Source organism: Eptatretus burgeri, chromosome 5 (genome assembly GCF_056783735.1).
Source record: "Eptatretus burgeri isolate ZD-2024b chromosome 5, Ebu_testis_v1, whole genome shotgun sequence".
Lineage (NCBI taxonomy): Eukaryota > Metazoa > Chordata > Myxini > Myxiniformes > Myxinidae > Eptatretus > Eptatretus burgeri.
In genome coordinates, this window is record NC_140965.1 from 7,851,689 (window position 1) to 7,865,319 (window position 13,631).

At 43.3% G+C, this 13,631-nt stretch overlaps 1 long non-coding RNA gene across 1 annotated transcript in view; it reads right to left on the reverse strand.

Moving 5' to 3' along the window:
- The window catches only part of LOC147025799 (uncharacterized), a 64,483-nt gene that overhangs the window by 30,768 nt on the left and 20,084 nt on the right, over positions 1 to 13,631 (reverse strand). The window contains exon 2 of the long non-coding RNA XR_015058014.1: positions 8,522 to 8,687. This is a non-coding gene — a long non-coding RNA (uncharacterized LOC147025799). The remainder of the gene's footprint in view (positions 1 to 8,521; positions 8,688 to 13,631) is intronic.

The window sequence follows — 13,631 nt, forward strand, 5'->3', positions numbered from 1 at the left end:
TTATTCAGGCTAAATACACACAATACGGCTGACCTTTTACAGGTTAAACACAAACACTACAGCTGACCGTATACAGGTTAAATACAAACACTGCAGCTGATCTTATACAGGTTAAATACAAACACTAAGGCTGCCCTTATACAGGTTAAATACAAACGCTATGCTGACGTTATACAAGTTAAATACATACACTACGGCTGACCTTATACAGGTTAAAAACAAACACGACAGCTGACCTTATACAAGTTAAATACAAACACTATGGCTGACCTAATACAAGTTAAATCCATACACGATGGCTGCACTCATAGACGATAAATACAAACACTTCGGCTGCCCTTATACAGGTTAAATACATACACTACGGCTGACCTTATACAGGTTAAATTCACACACTACAGCTGACGTTATACAGGTTAAATTCACACACTAGGGTTGACCATTTACACGTCAAATACATACATTATGGCTGACCTAATTCAAGTTAAGTGCATACACTATGGCTGCCCTTATACAGGTTAAATACATACACTATGGCTGACCTTATACAGATTAAATACAAACACTACGGCTGACCTTATACAGATTAAATACAAACACTATGGCTGACCATATACAGGTTAAATCCATAGACGATGGCTGATCTTATACAAGTTAAATATATACACTACGGCTGAATTTATACAGGTTAAATCCATACACGATGTCTGACCTCAGACAAGTTAAATACCTACACCACGAATGACCTTATACAGGTTAAACAAATACACTATGGCTGCCCTAATACAAGTTAAATACATAAATAACTGCTGACCATATAAAGGTTAAATACAAACACGACAGCTGATCTTATACAAGTTAAATACAAACACTGCAGCTGACCTTATACAAGTTAAATACAAACACTACACCTGACCTAATACAGGTGAAATACAAACACTACGGCTGACCTTATACAGGTTAAAAACAAACACGACAGCTGACCTTATACAAGTTAAATACAAACACTACGGCTGACCTTATACAAGTTAAATACAAACACAACAGCTGATCTTATGCAGGTAAAATACAAATACTTCGGCTGACCTTATTCAGGTTAAATACAAACACTACGGCTGACCTTATACAAGTTAAATACAAATACAACAGCTGATCTTATGCAGGTAAAATACAAATACTTCGGCTGACCTTTTACAGGTTAAATTCAAACACCACAGCTGACCTTCTGCAGGTTACATACAAACACTGCAGCTGACCTAATACAGGTTAAATACAAACACTACGGCTGCCCTTATACAGGTTAAATCAATAGACTACGGCTGACCTTATACAAGTTAAATATACACACTACGGCTGACCTTATGCAGGTTAAATACATACACTACAGCTGCCCTCATACAGGTTAAATACATACACTGCGGCTGCCCTCATTCAGGTTAAATCAATAGAATGCGGCTGACCAAATACAGATTAAATACACACACTACGGCTGCCCTCATACAGGTTAAATCAATAGACTACGGCTGATCCTATACAGGTTAAATACAAACACTACGGCTGCCCTCATACAGGTTAAATCATTGGACTACGGCTGACCTTATACAGGTTAAGTACACACACTACGGCTGCCCTCATACAAGTTAAGTACAAACACTACGGCTGCCCTCATACAAGTTAAATACAAACACTACGGCTGCCCTCATACAAGTTAAATCGATAGACTACGCTGACCTTATACAGGTTAACTACACACAATACAGCTGACCTTATACAGGTTAAATACAAACACTATGGCTGACATTATACAGGTTAAATACACACATTACGGCTGACCTTATACAGGTTAAGTACACACACTTTGGCTGATCTCATACAGGTTAAATACAAACACAATGGCTGACCTTATACAAGTTAAATACAAATACAACAGCTGATCTTATGCAGGTAAAATACAAATACTTCGGCTGACCTTATTCAGGTTAAATACAAACAATACGGCTGACCTTTTACAGGTTAAATTCAAACACCACAGCTGACCTTCTGCAGGTTACATACAAACACTGCAGCTGACCTAATACAGGTTAAATACAAACACTACGGCTGCCCTTATACAGGTTAAATCAATAGACTACGGCTGACCTTTTCAAGTTAAATATACACACTACGGCTGACCTTGTGCAGGTTAAATACATACACTACGGCTGACCTTATACAGATTAAATACAAACACTACGGCTGACCTTATACAGATTAAATACAAACACTATGGCTGACCATATACAGGTTAAATCCATAGACGATGGCTGATCTAATACAAGTTAAATATATACACTACGGCTGAATTTATACAGGTTAAATCCATACACGATGGCTGACCTCAGACAAGTTAAATACCTACACCACGAATGACCTTATACAGGTTAAACAAATACACTATGGCTGCCCTAATACAAGTTAAATACATAAATAACGGCTGACCTTATACAGGTTAAAAACAAACACGACAGCTGACCTTATACAAGTTAAATACAAACACTACGGCTGACCTTATACAAGTTAAATACAAACACAACAGCTGATCTTATGCAGGTAAAATACAAATACTTCGGCTGACCTTATTCAGGTTAAATACAAACACTACGGCTGACCTTATGCAAGTTAAATACAAATACAACAGCTGATCTTATGCAGGTAAAATACAAATACTTCGGCTGACCTTATTCAGGTTAAATACAAACAATACGGCTGACCTTTTACAGGTTAAATTCAAACACCACAGCTGACCTTCTGCAGGTTACATACAAACACTGCAGCTGACCTAATACAGGTTAAATACAAACACTACGGCTGCCCTTATACAGGTTAAATCAATAGACTACGGCTGACCTTATACAAGTTAAATATACACACTACGGCTGACCTTATGCAGGTTAAATACATACACTACAGCTGCCCTCATACAGGTTAAATACATACACTACGGCTGCCCTCATTCAGGTTAAATCAATAGAATGCGGCTGACCAAATACAGATTAAATACACACACTACGGCTGCCCTCATACAGGTTAAATCAATAGACAACGGCTGATCCTATACAGGTTAAATACAAACACTACGGCTGCCCTCATACAGGTTAAATCATTGGACTACGGCTGACCTTATACAGGTTAAGTACACACACTACGGCTGCCCTCATACAAGTTAAGTACAAACACTACGGCTGCCCTCATACAAGTTAAATACAAACACTACGGCTGCCCTCATACAAGTTAAATCGATAGACTACGCTGACCTTCTACAGGTTAACTACACACAATACAGCTGACCTTATACAGGTTAAATACAAACACTATGGCTGACATTATACAGGTTAAATACACACATTACGGCTCACCTTATACAGGTTAAGTACACACACTTTGGCTGATCTCATACAGGTTAAATACAAACACAATGGCTGACCTTATACAGATTAAATACAAACACCACAGCTGACCTTAGACAAGTTAAATACAAACACTTCGGCTGATGTAATACAGAGTAAATACAAACACTACGCCTGCCCTTATATAAGTGAAATACAAACACTACGGCTGCCCTTATACAGGTTAAATACAAACACAACGGCTGACCTTACACAAGTTAAATACAAACACTTTGGCTGACCTTATACAAGTTAAATACAAACACTTTGGCTGACCTAATACAGGTTAAATACAAACACTACGGCTGACCTTACACAAGTTAAATACAAACACTTTGGCTGACCTTATACAGGTTAAATACAAACACTATGGCTGACCTTATACAAGTTAAATACAAACACTTTGGCTGACCTAATACAGGCTAAATCCATACACTACGGCTGCCCTCATACAGGTTAAATCAATAGACGATTGCTGACCTTATACAGATTAAATACAAACACTATGGCTGCCCTCATACAGGTTAAATCGGTAGACTACGGCTGATCTGATACAGGTTAAATACAAACACTATGGCTGACGTTCTACAGGTTCAATACACACACTACGGCTGACCTTATACAGGTTAAATCCAAAAACTACAGCTGACCTTATACAGCTTTAATACATACACTACAGCTGTCCTTATACAGGTTAAATAGAAACACTACGGCTGACCTTATGCAAGTTAAATACAAACACGACAGCTGACCTTATGCAAGTTATACACAAACACTACAGCTGACCTTATACAAGTTAAATACAAACACTACAGCTGACCTTATACAAGTTAAATACAAACACGACAGCTCACCTTATACAAGTTAAATACAAACACTATGGCTGACCTTAAACAGGTTAAATACAAACACTGCAGCTGACCTTATACATGTAAAATACAAACACTACGGCTGACCTTTTACAGGTTAAATCGAAACGCAATGGCTGCCCTCATACAGGTTAAATCAAAAGACTACAGCTGATCTTATACAGATTAAAAACAAACACTACGGCTGCCCTCATACAGGTTAAATCAATAGACTACGGCTGACCTTATGCAGGTTAAGTACACACACGACAGCTGCCCTCATACAGGTTAAATACAAACACTACGGCTGCCCTCATATAAGTTAAATCGACAGACTAAGCTGACCTTATACAGGTTAAATACACACACTACGGCTGACCTTATACAGGTTAAACACAAACACTACGCTGACCTTATACATGTTAAATACATACACTACGGCTGATCTCATACAGGTTAAATACAACCACTACGGCTGATCTCACACAGGTTAAATACAAACACTACAGCTGACCTTATACAGGGTAAATCAATAGACTACGGCTGACCTTATACAGGTTAAATACACACACTACGGCTGCCCTCATACAGGTTAAATCAATAGACTACGGCTGACCTTATACAGATTAAATACAAACACTACGGCTGCCCTCATACAGGTTAAATACACACTACGGCTGCCCTCATACAGGTTAAATACAAACACTACGGCTGCCCTCATACAAGTTAAATACAAACACTACGGCTGCCCTCATACAAGTTAAATCGATAGACTATTCTGACCTTATACAGGTTAAATACACACACTACTGCTGACCTTATACAGGTTAAATCAATAGAATACCCTGACCTTATATTGATTAAATACAAACACTAGGGCTGCCCTTATACAAGTTAAATACACCTGCCCTTACTGCCCGAGCACATACTTATTTGTTGGGATACCTCCCAACTCTATCCATTTATTCCAAAATCCTTTTATCCTCATCGTTATAGGCTTTTCCGCTCCTCCATTGACCTCAGACATGTCTCCTAAATAATACAAATTTTTCACCGTTTCATTTCCGCTTCAAATCCCATTTGTTCCTGCATTATCCTGTCATCAACGTGTGCAGTTCCAAAATTAGTTTTTCAGACTCGATGATTCGAAATAATTTAATGTGAACTCGTTTCAAAACCCTGAGCTCTCTTGTCCTCTTGGAAGATTGCATTATAAATATTGATGAAAAGTTCCGTCAATTCACCCGTACCGTCCATTTCGGTGCCGAGCATGAGGGAAGTACCTGCACGTCGCTTGACCGGCTCACACGTTCCACCGAAGTGCGGTGGAGCGGGTGAATAGGCCTCTCAACTCTTCTCAGAGCATCTTAACTGGTGGACCGATGTGACCACTTTAATCGTGGTTTGTCCGGATTCGTACAGGAAACTGGGCTGGTTCCGGACGACGAACATTATTTCATGTTTCCACGACAGTTTTGACTGGTGACTTACGCCTAAGTCACATTTGCTCTACGGCGGCCGTACGCCCTCTGAATTGACAGAAACGTGCGGCAGCTGCAGAGTTTCTGCGGTGGCCTCAGGGTGGCCCTATGCTGTTTGGCTATCTTTTACAGGCCGTAGGGGTCGCCGTGGAATTATAACGCGGAGTTATAACTTTTTCAGTTCTACATTCGCCGTAGCAATTCGACAAGCCGAAAAAAAAAAAACTGGTAAAAAAAAAAAAAAATGAACCCACTCGTTTCCGTCCGTCTGGCCACATGTTCGCCTTAGTGCCCCCTGCGGTCGCCTTGTGGGCACCTTGAGGCTTCCTTGCGTCTGCCTTGAAAATTCTGTGGCCGCCGCAGGGTCCCCTTAAGGTCACCGTGCGACATCAAATCAAAGACCGTACGGCAACCCCACGTTTTCGGTCTCCACAATTTCTATCTACGCCATGCGGCTCCCCGAAAAATAAAAACATATGTGACTGCTACATTGTGTGACTGTGGAAATACTGCGGCCGCCCTATAATTGCTCGTGGCCGTAGATTTTGGAGACCCCACGGCTGCCGTGGCAAATGTGACCTCGGCCTTAGTCACATTTGGCACAGCGGCCGTAGGGTCTACAAAATCTACGGCCACTAGCAATTATAGCGAACGAAGTGAGCTTCATACTTAACGCGTGCACATGAGAGAATAGGAAACAACAACAACAACAACAACAACAACAGCACAATATCCCCTGGCTATTTGGAATCCGTGTCGTCAGCTATGACCTTTTGCTTCCAGTTGTTGTAAAACGCTGTGCGGTGTATAAACACGATTGGGTTTTATTTCTACCTTGTGAATATTACTTAACGCGTGCACATGAGAGAATAGGAAACAACAAAAACAACACAATACCCTGCCAATTGTGAATCCGTGTGGTTGGCTATGACCCTTTTGCTTCTGTTTTTGTTTTGTTTCTGGTTTTTGTCATGGGGAATGATGCATGCCGGGAGATAAAGGCATCGTCGGAGACATGAAAGACCCAAATAATATCAGACATGGTGTATATTTCCTCCACTGATTTTAATAAAGATATCTCCGCAATCATCAAAAAATAATTTTTAATCGTGATTTACGTTATTTTATCGCGGATCCCGAATCCAGGCCGAAGTAACCGGAAATTGCGTATACAGTTGTGAACAAGTTATAGGTAAAGTCAGAAGCGAATATAAGAAGAATACTATGTTCGCTTCTCGTATTTTTTTTTTAGATGAGACCCTGTTCTAGGCGGTGTAGTTGTCGGTGTGAAGATAATGTTGAGGAATTTTTTTTTTCAGATGAGATCCTGTTCTCGGCGGTGTTGTTGTTGTGAAGGTAATGTTAAGGTAATATTTATTTTTTCAGATGAGATCCTGTTCTCGGCGGTGTAGTTGTTGTTGTGAAGGTAATGTTAAGGTAATATTTAATTTTTCATTGCAAAAAGACTTTAATTTGATATATTTAAGAAGCGAATGTAAGAATAATTTTACGTTCGCTTCTAGGCTTTGCCTATTCCATATTAGGGCGGCCGCAGTATTTCCACGGTCACACAATGAAGCAGTCACATATGTTTTTATTTTTCGGGTTTCCCAACCTTGACCGAACCCAGTACCTGCAGAGCCGAGCAGCCGCATGGCTGAGGAGGTCGCCATTGCAAGGCTTCTTCTTCTTCTTACTCCTCGTCTTCTTCTTCCATTTTTCTTCACGCAGCGGCCTGATTCAGCATTATCTTGTAAAACAAGTAATCTATATAATTATGTACATTTTTCTCCTCATTGATAATTAATTAGTTCGGCGAAATGTGACCCGGAAACGATAAAAATGTTATCGGACAAAAAGCGAACGGACATTATGGGACTAAAAAAAAAAAAAAAATCGAGTTATCGGAAGTTAACTGGTCTGATAACGATAAATGGAAGTTAACTTCCGATAATAGTCCGATAAAAAAAGTAAACTTCGATAATTATCTGTTATCGGATTATTTCTTTTGTGCCCAACACTGGTGGCAAACACCTAGACTCCGATCTCTAGCGGTAGCGCACGGTTGATGCAGACTGCCACGGAGGCCGTACATAGGACGCACGGCGGGCGTAGGGGAACCGTGCGTCGACCCTGCATTGCCCGCAGGTAGTCACACAGACCGCAAGGCGACAGTACGTTGAACACAGGGACGCCTTAGGACTACCCTACGGCGACCGTGGAAATAGTGCAGTCGCCGTAATTTTTTGGGGGTTGGCAAAATTCATTTTTCATTGATAAGAGACTACGGCAGCCGCACGAATAATGCAAACCCACCGTACGCCCTACGTACGGTCGACGTGGAACACATCTACGTCACAGCTTGGCTTGTCGAATTGCTACGGACAACGTAGAAATGAAAAAAAAGTTATAACTCCGCGCTATAATTCCACGGCGACCCCTATGGCCTGTAAAAGATAACCATACGGCGTAGGGCCACCCTACGGCCACCTCAGAAACTCTGCGGCCGCCGCACGTTTCTGTCAATTCAAGGGGGAAGGGGGGGTACGGCCGCCGTATAGCAAATGTGACAGGCCTAAATGTCACCTTCCAAGGAGAGTATGCTCCGTGTTCTCGTACTCCTTGTTGTCACTGGACCAGACATTCATTTGTCAGAATAGATTATTCATAATAATTTTTTGTAACCTCATTTAAAATATCTGAGCTATCTTGTCCCATTGGATGAAGGCATTATAAATATTGATGAAAAGTCACTTGTGTTCTTTACCAGTAAATGCAGGGCTTTTTTGGGGGGGCCTCTTCTTCCTGAACCAACACGATGGTTCAAACTTCAAATATAATGACACCAACAAACAAAAGGAAGGAAATCACGACGAACGCGACGTCGAGAACCATGGACACCCTCCATCTTCAACAGCATCATTCTGGAAAAGCTGCGGAAACAAACAAGGGCAGGGGTAGGAGGAATGTTTATTTCATTTAAAATTAAACTAAACAATGTTTTCACAATTATTTTACAAAATCCAAAAGTTCATGTTAAAAAATAAGAACAACATGTTCTTGAAATTTTTTTAGAGTTCAAACACATTGGTTCATCGAATGTACAAGAGTTTATCGTTTGTACGACGCTGGCCGAGTGCAGGTTCGCAAGAGGGATTGAGAAGTAATTTGTGAATTTGGTCAGAATGATGGTGATAGCTCACCTACCCTTTGCAACAAAGCACCGTGGGATCTTTAATGTCCACCAACAATGAGTGCTGGCAGAAGAGACCTCACACTTAATGTTCCTCCAATGGTTGGTTCACACACTTTGATGTACTACCCCGCACGTGAAACACCAGGGTGGCAGTTTATAGAGGGACAGAGGTTCGAACCCCATCAAGACAGTTCAGAGGTGAGTGTGGAAACTGCTAAGCTCTGCCAGCCCCGAGATGTATTTTCGAGGTATCGATTTCCACTGCACAAACGAGTGTGATGTATGCTACGAGTTACACAGAAAAATATACCATGAAGATTCCTCCATCAACATGACCAGGAAGATGCTTTTGCCTTGAAGGGACAAATTCCAACTTTGCTTGGTGTGGAAAGTTAACCCTAAAACCAACAGTCTCCAACCAAAGATAAATTCTTTATATTCCTCATCACATCCTGACGGAAAAGAGGGATCGCAACGATTTAAAAGGCAGACAAGGAAGATTAAATATGGGATTTCAACTTTTTTTGTATACCTTGTCGAGGCTCGTATGAGATCTAACACACAACGCACAGCAAGGGGGCATGAGACAAGAGGGGCGGGAGTGGGAGGGACAAAACAGTGTGGAACAGACACATTAGGAGATCTGTGGAAGGGAGAGGGATGGGACGGGGAACATGGTGAAGAAAAGATGGACAATACAGGGACTTTCAGGAAGGAAAGCAGGGGAATTGAGGAAGTGGGCTTGGGTGGATTCTCGGGGGGGTAGAAAAGATCGAGGATTTGGATGGGGGATGATAAGAGGTGGTGGTGTACAGCTGTTTTGAAGGCCTGGAGGGAAGAATGGGAAAGAATAGAGTGAGGGAGTTTATTCCAAAGGCGGGAAAAAAGAGGAATGAAAGAGTGAAGGTGAGCAGTGATTCGTGATTTTGGTAGTTTTACCAGAAGGGGGTTTGTTGGCGGACCTTGAGCGCCCTGTGGAAATGTGGTGGGGACAAATCGCAGAGAGCAAGGAGGGGGGCAAGGCTGGAGAGGAGACGGTAGAAGACAGAAAGACCACCGACCAACCTGCGGTGATTGAGTGAGAGGCCCAAAGACTCAGCTTCATTGCGGGAGATGCCGATGATCCTAAATGCCCTGGTTTCGACAGAGTGAAGCCGAGAAAGGTGGGAGGCAGGAGCACCAGCCCAGAGGGGAGAGCAGTACTCCATCAGGCTACGGACAAAAGCTTTGTAAGTGGTCAGGAGCTCAAGAGGGCCGAGGAAGGACTTTGCACGACGGAGGATTCCCAGTCGGCGACTGGCTTTGGAGGCGAGGTTGGAAATGTGGCTTTCCCAGGAAAGGTCATGGCAAATAGTGAGACCCAGAAGCTTGAAAGAAAAGACTTCTTCCAGAGGATTGTTGAGAAAGTGGATGGGGGGGGGGGTTTCGAAACGGTCCTTTCGAAGAGACAGTGAGAGTGTGAGATTTCTCTGGATTGAAACACATGTTCCATGTGTTGGATCAGTTTGTGATTTTATCCAGATCTGCATTGAGCGAAGAAGCTGCAGCTTGCCAGTCTGAGGGATGACAGATGGTACGGCAGAGGGTGGAGTCATCAGCAAAGAGATAAAGAGGATTTTCCAGAGTCGGAGAGATCATTGATGAAAACCAGAAAAAGAACAGGGCCCAGAACGCTACCTTGAGGAACTCCAGCCTAGACAGGAAGAGGGGATGAAAGAACTCCATTTAGGGCCACACGTTGACTGCGACAGGAGGGAAAGTCTGCGAGCCATGAGTGGAGATGGCCTTGCATACCATGGGAAGAGAGTTTGGTGAGTAGGGCAGGGTGCCAGACTGTGTCAAAAGCGCGTGATATGTCCAGGGATACGGCTCAGATTTCCTGTCTGGCATTGAGGACCTCCATCCATTGATGGGAGAGCAGAAGCAGCATATCCAGGGTAGATTGACCTGGTGTGAAACCAAATTGATGATCGGAAATCAAGCCATTGGAGAAGAGGAAGGATTTCATGTCTGAAGCGATGATGTGTTCAATAACCTTGTTGATGATTGGGAGAAGGCTGATTGGTCTGAAGTTGCAGGGATCTGTTTTTGCACCTTTTTATGCAGGGCAGTGATGTTTGCAGATTTCCAAGCAGATGGCAGATGGCAGATGACCTTGAGCAAATGAGAGGGTGAATAGAACAGAGAGAGGGTGAGCAAGAGCAGAAGAGCAGGCTTTGAGGACACGTGGGCTGATGCCGTCTGGACCGGTTGCAGAGGCTGAGTCGAGGTTTGAAAGCAAGCTCTACACCTTGTTCGGAGAAAAGGACACAGAGTCCAGGGACAGTTGGGTGCCACTGGGTAAGGTGGGTAGAGAAAGTGATGGGTTTAGGACACAAGATTTAGCTGCAAACACCGAGTTTAGGCATTCAGCTTTTTCACGTGCGGTATCAGCAGTGCAGCCATTTGGGGTAAGGGAGGGGATGGAGGGGGAACATACACCAGAAACAGATTTGATTAAACGCCATCAGGATTTTGAGGAGGGAGAGAGGTTTGAGAGTTCAGACTTGAGATGAGAAAGACGTTGTTTTCTGGCTCTCCTGAGGGTAGATACACACTTGTTCCGAGCTTTGTGGAAGGAACTGAGATTGCCCTCAGTTGGGTTTGCTTTCCATGAGGCAAAGGCAAGTTGTTTCAGGACAACTGCCTCGCCACAAGCTTCAGTAAACCAAGGGCGGGAGGAAGGGTAAGACAACTGAAGACGAGAGGGGATAAATCTGTGCATGAGGGAGAGCAAGTTTCTTTGAAAGAATTCCCAGGATGAGTTGATGTTTGAGAAAGTAGTGATAGGAGACCAGTCTGTAAGTTTGATGGCTGTTTGGAGACCCTGCCAGTCGGCTTGAGTGAAATGCCAGACTCGACGGCGGGTGAGGTGGTTCTCTGATAAGAGCCAGAGAGATGTCCACTTTGACAAGGACGTGGTCAGAAGAACCGATTGGAGCGAAGGGAAGAGCAGCAGATATTGTCAGGGAAATTTGTCAAAATCGGATCCAGAAGAGATGGAGTACCATTGGTTGAGATCCGGGTTGGGAAGTTGACCGATTGAGTCAGTCCCAATGAGTTGCAGAAAGCTTTTGCTGAGGTGCCATGACAGGTGAGAGAGGTACCCACACCTAGCCAACTGGCATTATGACAATTGAAGTCACCACATAAGAGAAAGAGAGAGTTTGGATGAGAAGATAGAAGATGGTCCATGTTTTCGGATAGTGAGGTGTAGATGGAGTCATCACTGTTAGGTGGACCGTACAGTACACATATAAACATGAGGTGGGAGTGGAGGGGGAGCCGTAGCCAGAGGTATTCCTGGGGGTGTGGGGGAGTGAGAGCAGTGCATGGAGAGTGAGGAATGGAGTCTTTGATGAAGAGAGCAACACCTCCACCAGGACGAGGCTCAAGTCTGTCAGACTGGAGGAGGGAGTAACCGGGGATAGATACTTGGAAGTCAGACACTTCTTGAGAGAGGAAAGTTTCTGTTAGGCAGATTATGTCTGGTTTGTCAGTGGCAACTTGTATGGAAAGATCTGAAAGGTTTGAGCGAAGGCCCCGGATATTTGAGGTCCACACTTTTAATGAAGAGGTAGGGGAAGAGGCTTTGGGAGCAGGGAGTGGGGGGGGGAGGGGAGGGTAGGACAAGGGACGAGGGGGAGGTAAGGAGGGTTGTTGAAAGAGTGTGGGGGATTGCAGAATAGCTCGGGGAGGGGGCCGAATGAGGAGGAGAAAAGGCTCTGTGGTGTTGGGGGAGAGGGGGGACAAGAGAGGGGGAAGAAGGCAGTTGAGGATTTGAGGAGGTGGAGTGAAGAGATGGAGGTGAGAGGGCAGTGGAGGGAGGCAGTTTGGTGGATGAGAGGGGGGACAATTTTGAGAAAGATGAGTGAGCGGGAAGAAAGGTGGGAGAAAGGTGAGGGGGAAATTTTTGAGAGAGGTGAGAGGAAGGCTTGGAGGGAGAAGAGTGGGATGGTTGCTTTGAGAGTGAGAGTGAGGGGTGAGGGGGTGAGTTGGCACTGAAGTTGGAAAAAAGAATGGTTGATGGAAAGCAAACATTCATCGCAAACTGGGGTTTTAAAAGTTTTGGGTCAGAGATACGATTTAACACAATTCTTGATGGATGCAATTAAGGCGTATTCAGAGAATGGAGAGAAGAAGCGCTGTAACAGTTGTATTTTTTCGGCAAGGAATGAAGGAGAGGTCGAAAAGAGAGCAGTCTGTTAAAATAGCAGAAGAGTAGTGCATTATGAAACAGTAAAGAGTACCACATGTGTGGGAGAGGAAGATGAAGAATTACAAGATTAATGTTGTTAATATTAATGTTTGAGAGAGAGTTTTCAACAGATTAGGTCATGGAAGTGTAGAAAAACAATCGAGGAAGAAGACGAGGAGGAAGAAGAAGCAGAATCGGGAGAAGGTCAGCGTGTTGTTGTTGGGTATTTTTTATTTTTTTTTGAGATAAGAAAGAGATTAGTTGGGAGAATGGGGGATGTTAGGAAAGTGGGGAGGATAGAAATTGAAGGTAATGGGGAGGATAGAAATTGAAGGTAATGGGGAGAAAAAAAAAAAAACGATCGAACACCGAGGGGAACCGGTGGGCCTCAAGCCTAGGCCATGGTCTAGGCCTCAAACACCCGGTAAGAACGTCGACCAAAAA